Below are 18,063 nucleotides of genomic sequence, written 5' to 3'. Positions count from 1 at the left end.
ATAATAGTCAATTAAATTAAACTGTAAACCGTTAAAATTAAATAAAATTAAACTAAGAAAATCAAATTAGATAAATAGAATTTAATGAAATTAAACTGTGAAAAATTTATTAAATTCAATTCAAATATAAAAATGTAAATAATGATTAAAATTATCAAAAAATACAATTAAATGAATAAAATTTTATTAAAACATAAAAATAAAAAGGAATAAAATTCAATAAAATTTAAATGTAAATAATTTAAATTTAATGAATAAAATTAATTAAAAATGTAAACATTATTAAACATTATTCTATCCTGGTTGACTTAAATTAAGATTAATCAAATTAACCTTGAGTCCATTTAACTTATATTATGTTAAACTGACCTAAAACCTCTTGCATAACTTATAAAACTAAGAACATGATCAATTTAGTTTAATAAGTTACAATGAACTAAAAACATATGCTGTCATGACTAATTGATCATAACTTAAAATTAAAATTGAATTAAATAAAACTGTAAAAAAAAATTATTAAATTAAATAACTGTAAATCATTAATATTAAATAAATACAATTAAATAAAACTATAAAAAATGTAATTAAATCAATAAAATGTAATTAAACTGTAAAAATTAAAATCAATTAAATTAAAATGCAAAAAAGTAAATAAAATAAAATGAATTAATTGTAAAAAAAAAAAAAACTAAAATTAAATAAATTAAAATGAAATTTAAAATGTAAAAAATGTAAATAAAATTAACTAAATGAAATAAAAATTGAAACATTATTAAACATTATTCTATCCTGGTTGACTTAAATTTTTAAGCTGAATCAAACTAACCTTATGAGTCCATTGAACTTATATCATGTTAAACTGACTTAAAACATCTTGCATAACTTATAAAACTAAGTAAAAACAAGATCAGCTTAGTTTAATAAGTTACAATAAACTAAAAACATATGCTGTCATGACTAATTGATGATATAATTTACAGTGTACATATTAGATGTATGTAAATAGGAATGCATCGTGATGCCATTGAACAATCATGTAAATAACAACAAAAAACAAACTGAAAAGATCTTGCCATCGCCATACCAGAAACATAAAATCCACTATACACATTTCACAACACTACAGTACATAAAGAGACCCAAAAACGATTGGAGAACGCACACCCAGTCCTCCCCTCTCCGAGTCTCTTTAGGAAGCGACACCTCTTAATGGGAATGGATGGCACCATTATGTAACTCAAGACAAAAAGAACAGATCGACTTAGAGGAGGGGGAAAAACTGTGAGGGTAACAAAAACAAACAATGAAAAGAACATTCAAAGTTTTCTTTCCACTTCAGCTCGGCGTTCATAAAAAACACACATTCGGCTGGGGTTCAGCCTCCCCTCCTGGGACTGAAATAGAGAGCTTGGCCTTGGAGAAGGAGAGAAAGACTTGCGTTTTTTGTGTGTCTAATTGTGCTGGTGATTGAGAGGGAGAACAGAACGGAGAATGAGCAAAAAAAAAAAAAAAAAAAATGGGCACACTAGTACCCATGACAACTAGTTCTCCGGGGACTGACCCGTTTTCCAGAGCTCCACCTCCAGCTAAACACCCACTAATTGGGCCACTTCGCTTTTGTGTGCATACCCACTGATCCCGCTGCCAGAAATATCAACATCCTCGTTAATTCTCTGTCATCCAATCATTTTCCGGAGTTCATTTGCTATAGATCTTCGCCACGGTAAAGAATGCAGTGTGTTTGACGGGACAATGAAATCACGGCTCGTATAAAACTCTGCGAAGTCAATTAAAGCAGAGCCTTCTGTCTCCTTCACGGCACTCACAAAAGAGGATCTTAAACAAACTTAAACCTTTTGTGGCCATCGGAGCCTTTAGAGCGGTTTAGTCGGCAAATTAATTCAGTCTGGAGAGCGCTGATGTTTATTGCTGAACTCTGCTCCAGAGCTGCTTTCCTCCTTTTTCAGTTTTTCACTGAAGCATGCTTGCAGAAGAGCTGGATCCATAAATACTGTACACTATGGGCTAATCTCCCTAACTGTGTGTAGTTTTGCACTAAATATTCTGGGTAATACTTAAAATAAAGTCACTAATGCATTATTAAAGAGATAGTTCACCTTAAAAAATTGCATCCAAATGCTTCTTTATTCTGTTGAGCAAAACAGAAGAGATTTAAACAAAGCTGAAAACCTGTAACCATTGACTTACACTGTATGAAATCCTAATGGAAGTGAATGGTTACAGGTTTCTAGCTTTCTTTAAATATTTATTTTGTGTTCAACAGAATAAAGAAACTCATAAAGGTTTAAAACAAGAGTGAGAAAATGATGATAGAACCTTCACTCTTGGGTGAACTATCCCTTTAATAATGCATTATTAGAGGTTGAATTATGATTATTAATAAATGTACAAGTATTGTTAATTATAGGTTGATGAAGCATGCTTGCAGAAGAGCTGAATCCATATATACTGTACATTATGGGCTAATCTACCTAACTGTGTGTAGATTTGCACTAAATGTTCTGGGTTATACTTTATAATGTGATTGTATTATTAGTTCATGCATTTACTAGCATAAACAAACAATGAATAATACATTTATTACAGTAGATATCGGTTTTGTTAACATTAGTTAATGAAAATAAAGTCACTAATGCATTATTAAAGGGGTAGTTCATCCAAAATATGCACCCAAATGTTTCCTTATTCTATTGAGGACAACAGAAGACATTCAATCATAGCTAAAAACCTGTAACCATTGACTTACACTGTAGGAAAACTAATGGACGTGAATGGTTACCGGTTACTAACTTTCTGTGTGTAGATTTGCACTAAATGTTCTGGATAATACTTTATAATATGGTTGTATTATTAGTTCATGCATTTACTAGCATTAACAAACAACGAATAATACATTTATTACAGTGGATATATACGTATTTGTCAACATTAATGAAAAAAAAGTCACTAATGCATTATTAAAAGGGGTGGTTCACCTAAATGCACCCAAATGCTTCTTTATTCAGTTGAGGACAGAAGAAGATATTTAAACAAAGCTGAAAACCTGTAACCATTGACTTACACTGTAGGAAAACCAGTGCAAGTGAATGGTTACCGGTTTCTAGCTTTCTTTAAATATTTATTTTGTGTTCAATAGTCTAAAGAAACTCATAAAGGTTTGAAACTTTAATTTTTGGGTGAACTATCCCTTTAATAATGCATTAGTAAATGCTGAATTATGATTATTAATAATTGATGTACAAGTATTGTTAATTATAGGTTCATGAAGCATGCTTGCAGAAGAGCTGAATCCATATATACTGTACAGCATGGGATAATAATATAATGAGCATAAAAGAAGAGATTTAAACAAAGCTGAAAACCTGTAACCATCGACTTACACTGTAGTAAAACTAATGGAAGTGAATGGTTACAGGTTTCTAGCTCTCTTTAAATATCTTCTTTTGTATTCAGCTGAATAAAGAAACTCATAAAGGTTTAAAACTAGTAAAGAGTAAGAAAATGATAATAGAATCTTCATTCTTGGGTGTATTATTCCTTTAATAATGCATTAGTAAATGTTGAATTATGATTATTAATAATTGATGTACAAGTATTGTTAATTATAGCTTCATGAAGCATGCTTGCAGAAGAGCTGAATCCATATATACTGTACAGCATGGGATAATCTACCTAACTGTGTGTAGTTTTGCACTAAATGTTCTGGGTTATACTTTATAATGTGGTTGTATTATTAGTTCATGCATTTACTAGCATAAACAAACAATGAATAATACATTCATTACATCAGATATCTGTATTTGTCAACTTTAGTTAATGAAAATAAAGTCACTAATGCATTATTAAAGGGGTAGTTCACCCAAAATATGCACCCAAATGTTTCCTTATTCTTTTGAGCACAACAGAAGACATTCAATCATAGCTAAAAACCTGTAACCATTGACTTACACTGTAGGAAAACTAATGAACGTGAATGGTTACCGGTTTCTATCTTTCTGTTTGTAGATTTGCACTAAATTTTCTGGATAATACTTTATAATATGGTTGTATTATTAGTTCATGCATTTACTAGCATTAACAAACAACGAATAATACATTTATTACAGTTGATATATACGTATTTGTCAACATTAATGAAAAAAAAAGTCACTAATGCATTATTAAAAGGGGTGGTTCACCTAAAAAAATGCACCAAAATGCTTCTTTATTCTGTTGAGGACAGAAGAAGATATTTAAACAAAGCTGAAAACCTGTAACCATTGACTTACACTGTAGGAAAACCAGTGCAAGTGAATGGTTACCAGTTTCTAGCTTTCTTTAAATATTTATTTTGTGTTCAATAGTCTAAAGAAACTCATAAAGGTTTGAAACTTTAATTTTTGGGAGAACTATCCCTTTAATAATGCATTAGTAAATGCTGAATTACGATTATTAATAATTGATGTACACGTATTATTAATTATAGGTTCATGAAGCATGCTTGCAGAAGAGCTGAATCCATATATACTGTACACTATGGGCTAATCTACCTAACTGTGTGTAGTTTTGCACTAAATGTTCTGGATAATACTTTATATTACGGTTGTATTATTAGTTCATGTATTTACTAGCATAGACAATGAATAATACATTTATTACAGTAGATATCGGTTTTGTTACCATTAGTTAATAAAAATAAAGTCACTAATGCATTATTAAAGGGGTAGTTCACCCAAAATTTGCACCTAAATGCTTCTTTATTCTATTGAGCACAACAGAAGACATTCAAACAAAGCTAAAAACCTGTAACCATTGACATTCATTAGTTTTCCTACAGTGTAAGTCAATGGTTACAGGTTTTTAGCTTTGTTTGAACTAAAGCAACTCATTAAGGTTTGAAACAAGTATGGGTGAGTAAACTTTTATCTTTGGGTGAACTACCACTTTAATAATGCATTAAAGGCACAGTGGCCTCACAGCAAGAAGGTTGCTAGTTTGAGTCCTAGGCGGGTCAGCTGGCATTTGTGTGTGGAGTTTGCATGTTCTCCCCGTGTTGGCATGGGTTTCCTCTAGGTGCTCCGGTTTCCTCCACAGTCCAATCATCCAGTCACACATGTACTATAGGGGAATTGATTAACTAAATTTGCCGTAGTGTATGAGTGTGTTTCCCAGTGCTGGGTTGTGGCTGGAAGGGCATCCGCTGTGTAAAACATGCAGCATGCTGGAATAGTAGCCGGTTCATTCCGCTGTGGCGACTAGTGATAAATATCAATCATTTAATATCATTATCCCAGATCTCAGTGTATTATCTCTGTATGAACATTATAATTTTTCTTCCAGGGGCAGAAAATGACAGTGAACAATGTCTTAATCAGCAGCAGCTCCAACACTGAATATCTGCATTTCAGGCGTAAACTACAGCAATGCTCTGCTGTGCTTCATGGATCTGCTCCGCCAGTTGGCTCTCCACAGTGCAGATCCATCCCTGAATCTAAAAAACACCCTGGAGCTTTTGCAGAAGGAAGAGTCACTGAGCTCAGCGGTTAATAATTATATTTATACTCGATATACGCATGGAGACTGCAGGCTGGCATTGGTGTGCAATGAGATTTAATAGTGCAAATGGAGACTTTTGTGGAAAATGGCACAGGTTGTTTGTTTAAAGAGAGATCTGACTGTCTTAAATTGATCAAGTTCGTCAAGACTCTAAAGTCAATCAAAAGACAGAATTGGCCTTGGAGGAAACTGGTTATTTTTTTATTATTAAATTAGTATATTAAACTTTTAAGTATTTACATTAAATATATTATTATTATAAATTTTTATTGATGTTATTATTATTATTATTATTATTTATAATTATTACTATTATTATTATTGATTTTATTATTATTATTATTGTTGATTTTATTATTATTATTATTATTATTATTATTATTCTTATTATTATTGTTAATATTATTAATATTATTGATATTATTATTATTATTATTATTATTGGTATTATTATTATTAATAATAATCATAATGTTAGTATCATCATCATCATCATCATTATTATTATTGATATTATTATTATTATTATTTAATAATACATTTATTTAATGATTGCTATGGTTAAAACAAAGAAAAAGCAATATAAAGTGGACATTTAGGCATGAGGCATATAGACAATTAAAAATTTATTAAACAGTTATTATTAATATGAATAAATATGACTTTTACAATACATACACAAATATTTATTTACATTTTTGTCTATGGCTATTATAGTCATCTAAAACTAAAAATAAACAAAATATGAATCTAATAAGTATATATTATTAAATAATATTATATTAAAATATAATAAAGATAAATAACTAATATTTATACCAATAATTTTTATTATTATTATTATTATTATTATTATTATTATTATTATTATTAATATTTCAGAGAAAAAAAATTCAACTTACAAATATATACTTTTTTTATTATTATTCTAACCAATTTCTTCCAACTTTTTTTAAATAAAGAAACACTATATACGCATTTAAAACTTTCAATACAAACAAAAATTTATATATTTTCAAACACACCTATAATATTATGATAGTGAAATGTGAATTTAAATCAAAACATCATATAAATGACAGACAATAATTAAAAAGAAAACAAAAAACAATTACTAAAATGTTTGCAAAAATTAAAAAGCAAATGTAAAAATATGAAAACGTATTCCTCACAGTTTTATTTTGTTAAACTAACCAAAATCCTGCAGAGATCTGCAGTAATGTTTGTCAAATCATCGAACTACAAAAACAAATCTTTCATTCATTCATTTTCTTTTCGGCTTAGTCCCTTTATTAATCTGGGGTCGCAACAGCGGAATGAACCGCCAACTTATTCAGCATGTGTTTTACGCAGCGGATGCCCTTCCAGCTGCAACCCATCACTGGGAAACATCCATACACACTCATACACTATGAACAATGTTAGTTCACCCAATTCCCCTATAGCGCATGTGTCTGGACTGTGGGGGAAACCGGAGCACCCGGAGGAAACCCACGCCAAACAAGGGAGAACATGCAAACTCCACACAGAAATGCCAACTGACCCAGAAGGGACTCAAACCAGCAACCTTCTTACTGAGGCGATCCCACTGTGCCACCATGACGCCCAAAAACAAATCTTCATGATTATTAAAGATATGTGAAATTAAAAGGTAAACAATTTATTGGCTTAGTCTCTAATTCAGGGGTCGTCACAATGGAATGAACCACCAACTATTCCAGCATAGTTTAGCAGCGGATGCCTGTCCAGCCTCAACCCAGTACTGGGAAACACCCATACACACTCATTCACACTCATACACTACAGCCAATTTAGTTCATCAATTATAGCACGTGTTTAAACTGTGGGGGAAACCGGAGCACCCGCAGGAAACCTACACCAACACGGGGAGAACATGCAAACAGAGCCACACAGATATGCCAAGCCGCCCAGCCGGGACTCAAACCAGTGACCTTCTTACTGTAAGGCGACAGTGCTAACCACTGAGCCACCATGCCACCTTATTTTTAAACTAAGCCAAATCCTTTAAGCTAAATTATACAGGTTTCCAGTAAAACTAAAGTTGGTCTAATCATCCAACTAAAAACGAAAAATCCAAGAACCCCCTTATTTATTTTCACTCAAACATTTTTAGCGTAGGTGGTGTTCTTGGCTCCTTTATTTAGACTCTACCTGCTACAGTACGTGTGTGTTTGTGCAGTTTTAGTCCCTCACCGGTTACATAATCCACCCAAAAGCTGAGAAAACAAAAAAAGACTGCATTGTAGGAATCAGATAATGAAATATTTCATGCTTGGTTACAGTACAAAAAAAATCAGCCTCTGCACACCTGCATCAAAGCCTACAGAGATTAGACTTTTTAATTTGCTCCTGCAGGAACAATTGCTCAGCAGAAAACTGTCAGATAACATTACAGGAGAGCTGGAAATACCCTGAGAAAAGACTGTAAACAACGCGACAGCTTTTTTTAATAGTCTCAAGCTCACCTGACATCCTAGAAGCAGATCGAGCTGGAGACTAAAGCCTAATCCTATTAAAGCGGAACTCGGTATTACTGAGATCTAAATGAAGAGCGCAGTTCACAACACCTCCGAAACCCAGCGCAGCTATGATCGAATACAGACGCTGCATCACTTGCTGTATTCATTGGGTAAAACATTCATAAGCTGAAGTTGAAATTGAGGGAAATTGGTGGGATTATCAGGTAAATGACACTGTTGATCTCTCTCTGCTGCATTTATACCACAGTAATCTGCTAGTGTTTGCTTTGCTTTGGCTTTTTGGGGTTAATTATTGTGATCTCCCGATTACAAGAGAGAAATACTGGCAGATCTCTGTAGACTGATGACATTTCATGCTGTTCAGCCTTATAATCTTCAAATGTGAGCAAAATTTGTCTTCACTTTAGACATTACGCTAGAGAATCATTCAAACACTAGCTCTACAGTGTCGTTGGTGAATGAGCAATGGTTTCTGCTGCAGATGTGAATGAATTGTGGAAGAAAGTAGTTCCTTATACAAAAAGGTTTTAAGACTCTCCGTGTTTAATTTTCTGTTTTATTTACATGATTATGCTTTCGAACTGTTGTATAAATGCAATATCAAACTCGTGGAAATGCAATATGGCTGTATATTGTCACTGGTGGAACACTCAGTCAGTGGCCTCGTGTCAACGCACGCCTCCCATCAGTGCCAATATACAGCCATATCGCACTGCTACTCTTTTGATACTGCTCACACACACACACACACACACACACACACACACACACACACACATATATATATATATATATATATATATATATATATATATATATATATATATATATACACACAAGTAATATAAGTAGATATGTAAATAAGTGAAAAATGTTTTAGCATTTAAACAATTTTACACTGAAAATAAAATTGTTATATCATTAAAATTTATTTAATTAAATAAATAAATAGCATTTAAATAAATAAATTTAAAATTAATACAAATTAATTAATTTAAACAAATAAAAATTATAATAAATAAATAAAATTAATAAATTATGCATTTTAATAAATAAAAAAATAAATAAATGAACTTAAAATAAATTTAAAATTATTTTTTAAATAAATAAAATATATATATTTTTTAAATCAATAAACAAATTTGTCTAATGTAAATCCAAGTTACATAATAGCCAAGTATTTCCCTTTTACAGTGAAGAATTGTATTCAAAGGCTGCTGAACCTTTTGATCAATTATATAACAAAATTGTTTGGTATTTTTTATTTTGGCTTTTTTTTCCTCAGAGTAGGGCACTCGCGGCATTCTTTCAACTAGTATGTGCATCTAGAAAAGCACAAGTCCGTCGCTCCATATATGCAACTCATGCACCTCCATTGGAAATATTAAACGTGTGCATGCAAAATACGCGACATATGACTGACCCTTAGTTGATCGCTTCAGCCATAGTTAATCCAGTGTGCATGGTGTACAAGCTCCGAACTTCAAACTAGCACTCAGTTGGCATCACTTTAAGATGCAGCAGTTTTTGTTCAATGCAGAAAAGTGTTGAGAAGCCTTCATGATTAATTATTCATTCATTTATTTTCTTGTCGGCTTAGTCCCTTTATTAAACCGGGGTCGCCACAGCGGAATGAACCGCCAACTTGTCCAGCACATTTTTACACAGCAGATGCCTTTCCAGCCGCATCCCATCTCTGGGAAACATCCACACACATTCATACACTACGGACAATTTAGCCTACCCAATTCATCTGTACCGCATGTGTTTGGACTGTGGGGGAAACCCACGCGAATGCAGGGAGAACATGCAAACTCCACACAGAAACACCAACTGAGCCGAGGTTCGAACCAGCGACCTTCTTGCTGTGAGGCGACAGCACTACCTACTTCGCCCACGATTAATTAACCGTGACAAATTAAGGCGCGGTTAATAGCAATGCATCCCCACTTACATGTAGTGATTAAAAACATGAAATTATACATACATTCAACAAATAAATACTCCAAATATCGAATACAAACAAATTTACAATTATCCCCATGTTTTGCACACGAGAAAAGGTGTTCAGATTGTTTTTAGTTACAAACAACACAACTGTCCTGAAGTGGCCGACACATACGGGACATGAGCAGAGCTGAAGACGTATTCAAAGAATTGTTTTCTGTGTGACTTACTGAAGTCTTTATTTGAGGCTGAATCTCCAGCATTCAAACAGCTTTCACTTAAAGGTCTGCTGAAGTATATAAGCTTGATGAAGAAGCTGCTGATTCTTTTAAGTATAAAGCACTTGTCAGATAGTTTCATCTAAATTAAAATATGCAGAGCTCAACTGTTGTCACACGGTTATTCATTATTTATGATGAGACCAAGAACAAAAGTACATTTGAGCAAAACTGTTGCTCCTGTTCCAGTGGATTCATTAATGGAGCACTGCTGCCATCTGCTGGCCTCTTATATACTGACAACCAAACAGTAACACTCATTTACACAGGCCTTCTACCTGCTTTCTGAAATGTGCAGCCTGTGTGTGTGTGTGTGTGTGTGTGTGTGTGTGTGTGTGTGTGTGTGTGTGTGTGTGTGTGTGTGTGTGTGTGTGTGTGTGTGTCGTTTTTATATCCTCGTGGGATATTAAACCTAAACAAAGACAGACTCATGAGGACTTGTTACCGTGGGACGAAAATTGACGCTCTCTGTGTGTGTGTGTGTGTGTGTGTGTGTGTGTGTAGTTTAGTGTATATAGTGTATGCTTATGTAGTGTAATTTGGATGTGGGTGTGTAGTGTGTGCACATATAGAGTGAGTGAGTGTGTGTGTGTGTGTGTGTGTATATATGAGTATGCGTGTGTCTAGAGTGTCTGTATTGAGGGCATAATGTATGTGTGTGTGCGCGTAGAGTGGTTACTGTGTGTGTGTGTGTACGTTTAGACTGGATACTGTATGTGTGTGCGTTCATGTGTGTGTTTGCATATGGAATGTGTGTGTATAGAGCAGATACTGTATGTGTGTGCATATGAGTGTTTGCATATAGTGTGTGTGTAGAGAGTGCATGCGTGTGTGTGTGTGTGCGTGTGTGTGTGTGTGTATGTGTGTGTGTGTGCGCATATAGAGTGTGTAGAGTATGTGTTTGTGTGTATGTAGACATGTGCATGTTTGCATATAGAGTGCATGTGTGCAAACAGAGTGTGTGTATAGAGTGGATATGGTATGTGTGTGGGTATAGTGTGTGTGTCTATACGTGTGTGTTTGTTTGTTTGTTTGTATGTGTATATAGAGTGTGTTTGTATAGAATATATACTGTATGTGTGTGCGTATAGAGTGAGCACATGTGTCCTTGCATATAGTGTGTGTATATATCTGTGTGTTTGCATACAGTATAGTGTGCACCTATGTGCATATAGTGTGTGTGTGTGTGTGTGTGTAGAGCATGTGTGTGCGTTTAGTGTATGACGTGGGTACTATGTGTGCATATAAAGTGTGTGTGTGTGTGTGTGTGTATATATGTGGGCTTTCATATAGAATGTGTGTAGAGCATATGCGTATAGTGTATAGTGTGTGTGTGTGTGTGTGTGTGTGTGTGTGTAGTACGTGTGCATATAGTCTGGTTGTATAAAGCGAATACTTTATGTGTGTGCGTAGAGTTTGTGTTTATATGTGTGTGTTTGCATATAAAGTGTGTGTGTGTGTGTGTGTGTGTGGAGTATGTATAAATGCATGTGTGTGCATATGGAGTGTGTATATGTGTGTGTTTGTATAGAGTGTGTATGTGTTTGTATAGAGAGTGTGTGTGTGTGTGTGTATATATTCATGAATGTGTGTGTGCGTATAAACTGTATGTATATATGTGTGTGTTTGCATATAGAGTGTGTGTGCAGTGTGTGCAAATTGAGTGTGTGTCTAGAGCAAAGGTCACCAAACTTGTTCCTGGAGGGCCGGTGTCCTGCAGATTTGAGCTCCAACCCTAATCAAACACACCTGAACAAGCTAGTCAAGGTCTTACTAGGTGTACTTGAAACATCCAGGCAGGTGTGTTGAGGCAAGCTGGAGCTAAACCATGCAGGGATTTTTATTCATTTATTTATTTATTTATTTATATATATATATATATATATATATATATATATATATATATATATATATATATATATATAAAAAATTCTTTATTAGTACATTAATTTAAAGCAAACAATAAAAAAAAGTACAATAGCCATCAACCAACCAGCAGATGGAGACAAACGCACTGCTGGAAAGCCTCTAACACTGCAACACTGGAGCAGACCAGCAGAGATCAGCAGAGACCAGACAAACTCTCTGAGAAAGTCAGCCAGGATGAACTACTGACCCACACTTGAACTTGACACCCATGCTGAACTTAAACACATCTGCCACTCGTCCAATCAGAAGACTGCATAAAATCACAGGACTGACCAAACCGGTGCCAGCCGAACATGGGGCTCTGTGCACTGAGAGGCCAACACACACACACCTAATACACAAATAAATGCCTTCTACACATAGACCTTACCTATATACTACTGTATATGACTGCAGGTAAACTATGTTTATACATAATAACCGTTAAAAGATATTAGTTACTAGTTAATTAGTTAAAGTTAAGGTAACTAATAATCAATAACAACTAATAAGCAATACTTGTTGGGGAAAATGCTATACAAATACACTTGAACTGAATACTGATGTCAGACTGATGCACTTCTAAACAGAAACAGGGTTCTCCTGTAGCCAAAAGCAGCCCTCCAGAACTGAAGCAGTGTCAGGCAGTGTTTCAGCAGGAGGGCTGTTCAGAAATGCTAGGTAAATCACGGTGTGTTGATGTGAATCATTTACGTTCTAAAATGCCATTTTAACAATATTATAGTGTAAACGGGGTCTGAATGTGTATTTTCCGTGAGCTGGTTTGCGATATGGGTGGGGCGGCGGATCGGCGATGCCGGTTCAACATTGTGTTGTTTATTAGCCATCGGCGATGGCATCGTCTATCAGCCCAACCCTAATCTCAAACACAATAATTCAATAATAATTAAGTCTATTAACAATTTAGCATTTTAACCAACAGTAAGCCTACATGAAATATTATTGTTGCTTTACTAAATGTTTGAGAAGTATAAACAAGAACAGCCTACTCATTTTAACCTTTATTTTACTTCTACAGAATCGTGATCGTGCAAACAGTTCAGCAGCACAGAGCAGGATAATCTGGAGATGTGTTGTGCTCGCTTAAACATTACAGCTTTTCTGTCACGGAAAAAAACAAATATTAAGTTCATCTGTTAATGATGCACAGAAACGGATGTAATCACAGGCAGTTTCAGCAGTGAAGTTCGTGCAAAGTGCAAAATACAAAATTCAAACACGTGTGCAAAGCACTTTGTTGCAGTTTGTGTCAAAAATATCAATATTTCGATGCATATCCACACATGATCCTGCTTTCGCTTTGCTCTCTTCTCCTGACTATTCTCATGACTGAGAATATTGAGATGTTAGAAACTGAACTAATATTAATATCACTGATTTGATTAATAAAATAAGACAGCCGTGTAAAGTGCAGTCGATTGCCGACTTTAAATCTCTCAAAGTATTATTTGTGATCTCCCTCAGTGGACTTTTTAACTGACAAGGGGAAAACGTCAAAAGCATATACACAAGATGTCCTAACCCAGTGATGGGCAAACTCGGTCCTGGAGGGCCGGTGTCCTGCACAGTTTAACTCCCACTCTCATCAAACACACCTGCTTATAGATTTCTAGTGATCTTGAAGACACTGATTGGCATGTTCAGGTGTTTTTTATTAGAGTTGGAGCTAAACTCTGCAGGACACCGGCCCTCCAGGACTGAGTTTGCCCACCCCTGTCCTAACCTGTTTACTGTTGTGCTTGACAGAAGTGTAATATTGAAAATTCAGGAATTAATAATGAATATTGCATAAATATTGAGAATTCAAGATGTTTCAGCGAGCAGGTTGACACACACACACACACAGAGCGATATAGTAAAGCACGCTGAACGCCATATGTGCATTGATTAAAACATGTTATGTTTTATGTTAAAACATGCTGAAAATGTTTTTGACACATGGTAATGTATTAGCTATCTGCCTCTAACAAGTAGGCTAATATACAAAGATGTGCTTTTCAAAAATGGGTAATTAAATACTCATGTCCACATGGGCTCCGGTGCATTAAATATTAATAATTATGAACAAAAAATAATTTTAAAAAACTAATAATAATAAGATAAGAAAATAGAGAAAATGGCATGGAATGTTGATATTTTTAAGTTCTAGCATTGTGAAAACACTTGTTACAGTTATTGTAAACATTATATTATTATATGCATTAAAAGCAATATGGGCGAATCTATTGTATGTATATTCAACATTTCAAAAAGTTAAGAAATAAAACTCATTAAAAACTCCCAGTATCTTATTGAAAGCATTTCTTTTTTAATTTATTTATCTTTTTCCAAACATAAATTATTAAACGTTTTACCTTTAAAGATATAAACAGTTTTTTTATATTGTTTGCGAACTCCATTATGGATGAATTTAGTAATGTGTAGAAAAATTCTTATAGGTAGTTACTAAATTGTAACTGAATTGACCGTAACAAAGCTATATAACTATATATATAACTATATATAACTATATATATATATATATATATAACTATATATATATATATATATATATATATATATATATATATATATATATATATATATATATATATATATACTATATATATATATATATATATATATATATATATATATATAACTATATATATATATATATATATATATCTATATATATATATATATATATAACTATATATATATATATATATATATATCTATATATATATATATATATATATATATATATATATATATATATATATATATATATATATATATATATATATATAACTATATATATATATATATATATATATATATATATATATATATATATATATATATAACTATATATATATATATATATATATATATATAACTATATATATATATATATATATATATATATATATATATATATATATATATATATATAACTATATATATATATATATATATATATATATATATATATATATATATATATATATATATATATATATATATATATATATATATATATATATATATATATATATATATATATATATATATATCTGGAATATCACTTGGCCCACCCTAAAGTTCCAAGCTGGAGTCGGGCCTGATCTCAAACCTTAGTCATAACTTTATCACAATGCAAAACGGCATTCATCATTACACCTATACATTAACACACAAACAAATATAGATATATTTCATTCATTCATTCAATTTCTTTTTGGCTTAGTCCCCTTATTAATCAGGGGCCGCAACAGCGGTATGTTTTACACAGCGGATGCCCTTCCAGCTGCAACCCATCACTGGAAAATATGCATACACAACTATTCACACACATACACTACGAACAACGTATGGGTATGCCTTGAGACAGCATATTTTTTTTCAAGTGGCAAACTCTCGCTCTCCTTCGTGAAGCTAATACGGAAGTAACTAAACTGCAATTGATGGAAATTCCGCTGGGTCTGGCTCCATAATAGAGCAGATTTCTATTGAGCCCGGTGTTAAAACAGCTGACTTCACAACAGAAAAAAAAAGATGTTTACAGCTTGGTACTAAAATTTTGGTTTATTTGGCTAATATTACCCTTCATGACAACTGTGAGGGGGTGCATTTTTTTATAACACATTCATTTCGTTTATATTAAGCTATAATAAGTTTGCATAATTAAGGGCGTGGCCACTTGAGTGACAGCTAAGTCTTGCTGGTCGCAGTCACTTCACCTCAGCTGATTCCGGCTGATTAGCCGCTGAACTTTGCATACGTGTCATATTTTTTCTTTGTTTTATGTTTCTTTACATAGTCGGTTGCCTTTTGGAATTATTTCCTACAATTATCAGATGATATGGCATGCTTTGTGAACTTAATTGTGCTCACAAAACATTCATCGAGCCTCCATTTGCCAGGCGAGTGAAATTGTATTCTTATATACCATGTATGACAGTACGTCCATATCTTTTACAGTCTATGTATTTTATATTACAATAAACTATTTATATTGAAAATTATATTTTCTACTCTGAACATTGAAAAAAATACATTTTGTTTCCAAAAGTGCAAATTATTTGTTTTGAAAAAAGTGGCTGCTGGTTTTAGGAAGTGTGTGTTTTATTTCCGTTGTTTAACGTTGATGTGTAATAAATAATCACAGATAGTAGATGGTGTGTGTGTGTTTCCTTCAATTATTTTAAAATCAAGTAATGCACTCTTCAGTCAAAAATCTCTAATACGTAAACATATTTACCGTCCAAAACCTGTCAGTGAACTGTGAGGGCAAAAAAAAAATTACATGAACAAATTCATGTAAACAAACAAATTCATACAAAAATAATTGTAGTAGAGTTAAAATGTTTAGTTAAATCAGATTTTGATTTTAGGCCAAATCGCTCAGCCCGACTTTGAATAGCTGTAATTGGAAAGTTTTCATTAACCCCTTTGCACCCAGCGTTCATCACAATGGACATCACATGTCAGTTCCTACAGAGCATCCGGAAAGTATTGATAGCGCTTCACTTTTACTACATTTTTTTGTGTTACAGCCTTAATCCAAAATAAGTTAAATTGATTGATTTCCTCAACATTCTACACACAATCCCCCATAATGACAATGTGAAGAAGAGTTTTTAAAATTGTTGCAAATTCATTAAAATTAAAAAAAGCTGTAAAAAAAAAATCACATGTACAACAGAATTCACAGCCTTTGGCGTGAAGCTTTACATTGAGCTCAGGTACATTCTGTTTCCGCTGATCATTCTTGAGATGTTTCAGCAGCTTCATTGGAGTTCACATGTGCTCAATTTAGTTGTCTGGACATGATCTGAAAAGGCACACACCTGTCTATATAAGGGCTCAGGGTTGACAGTGCATGTCAAAGCACAAACCAAGCATGAAGACAAAGGAATTGTCTGTAGACCTCCGAGACAGGATTGTCTCGAGGCACAAGGCTGGGGAAGCTAACAGAAAGATTTCTGCTGCTCTGAAAGTTCCAATGAGCACAGCGGCCTCCATCATCAATAAGTGGAAGCCACTCCACATCTAGAATTTGCCAAAGGGCATCTGAAGGACTTTCAGACCAAAAAAAACTAAATACTCTGGTCTAATGAGACTAAAATTGAGCTCTTTGGAGTGAACGCCAGGCGCTACGTTTGGAGAAAAGCAGGCAGCGCTCTTCACCAGGTTAACAGCATCCCTACAGTGAAGCATGGTGGTGTTGGCATCATGGGGATGTGTTTCAGCAGCAGGAACTGGAAGACTAATCAGGATAGAGGGAAAGATGAATGCAGCAATGTACAGAGACATCCTGAATGAAGACCTGCACAAGAGTGCTCTTGACCTCAGACTGGGGTGACGCTTCATCTTCCAGCAGGACAATGACCCAAAGCACACCGCCAGAATATCAATGGAGTGGCTTCACAACAACTCTGTGAATGTCCTTGAGTGGCCCAGCCAGAGCCCAGACCTAAATCCTATTGAACATCTCTAAAGAGATCTGAAATGGCTGTACACCATCGCTTCACATCCAACCTGATAGAGCTTGAGAGGTCCTGCAGAGAGGAATGGGCCATAAGTCCAAAAGACAGGTGTGCCAAGCTCGTGGCATCATATTCAACAAGACTTGAGGCTGTGATCTCGGTCAAAGGTGCTTCAACAAAGTATTGAGCAAAGGCTGTGAATTCTGATGTACGTGATTTATTAGCTTTTTTACTTTTACTAAATTTGCAACAATTTTAAAAACTCTACTTCACATTGTCATTATGGGGGATTGTGTGTGAAATGTTAAGGAAATCAATCAATTTAACCCATTTTGGAGTAAGGCTGTAACAAAGAAATGTGGAAAAGTAAAGCACTAT

The 18,063-nt window shown here is 33.7% G+C and overlaps 1 protein-coding gene and 1 long non-coding RNA gene across 30 annotated transcripts in view; one reads left to right on the top strand and one right to left on the bottom strand.

The window, feature by feature from the left end:
- LOC147834363 (uncharacterized) overlaps positions 1-18,063 on the bottom strand; it is a 332,733-nt gene that overhangs the window by 310,867 nt on the left and 3,803 nt on the right. The window lies entirely within an intron of this gene.
- LOC147834364 (uncharacterized) lies at positions 9,338-11,219 on the top strand. The gene is made up of 3 exons (XR_015503619.1): positions 9,338-10,842; positions 10,910-11,151; positions 11,198-11,219. It is a non-coding gene; the product is annotated as an uncharacterized LOC147834364 (long non-coding RNA).

This window comes from Danio rerio, chromosome 12 (assembly GCF_052040795.2).
Source record: "Danio rerio strain M-AB ecotype USA chromosome 12, GRCz13ab, whole genome shotgun sequence".
NCBI lineage: Eukaryota > Metazoa > Chordata > Actinopteri > Cypriniformes > Danionidae > Danio > Danio rerio.
This window is presented reverse-complemented; position numbering and strand designations above follow the sequence as displayed.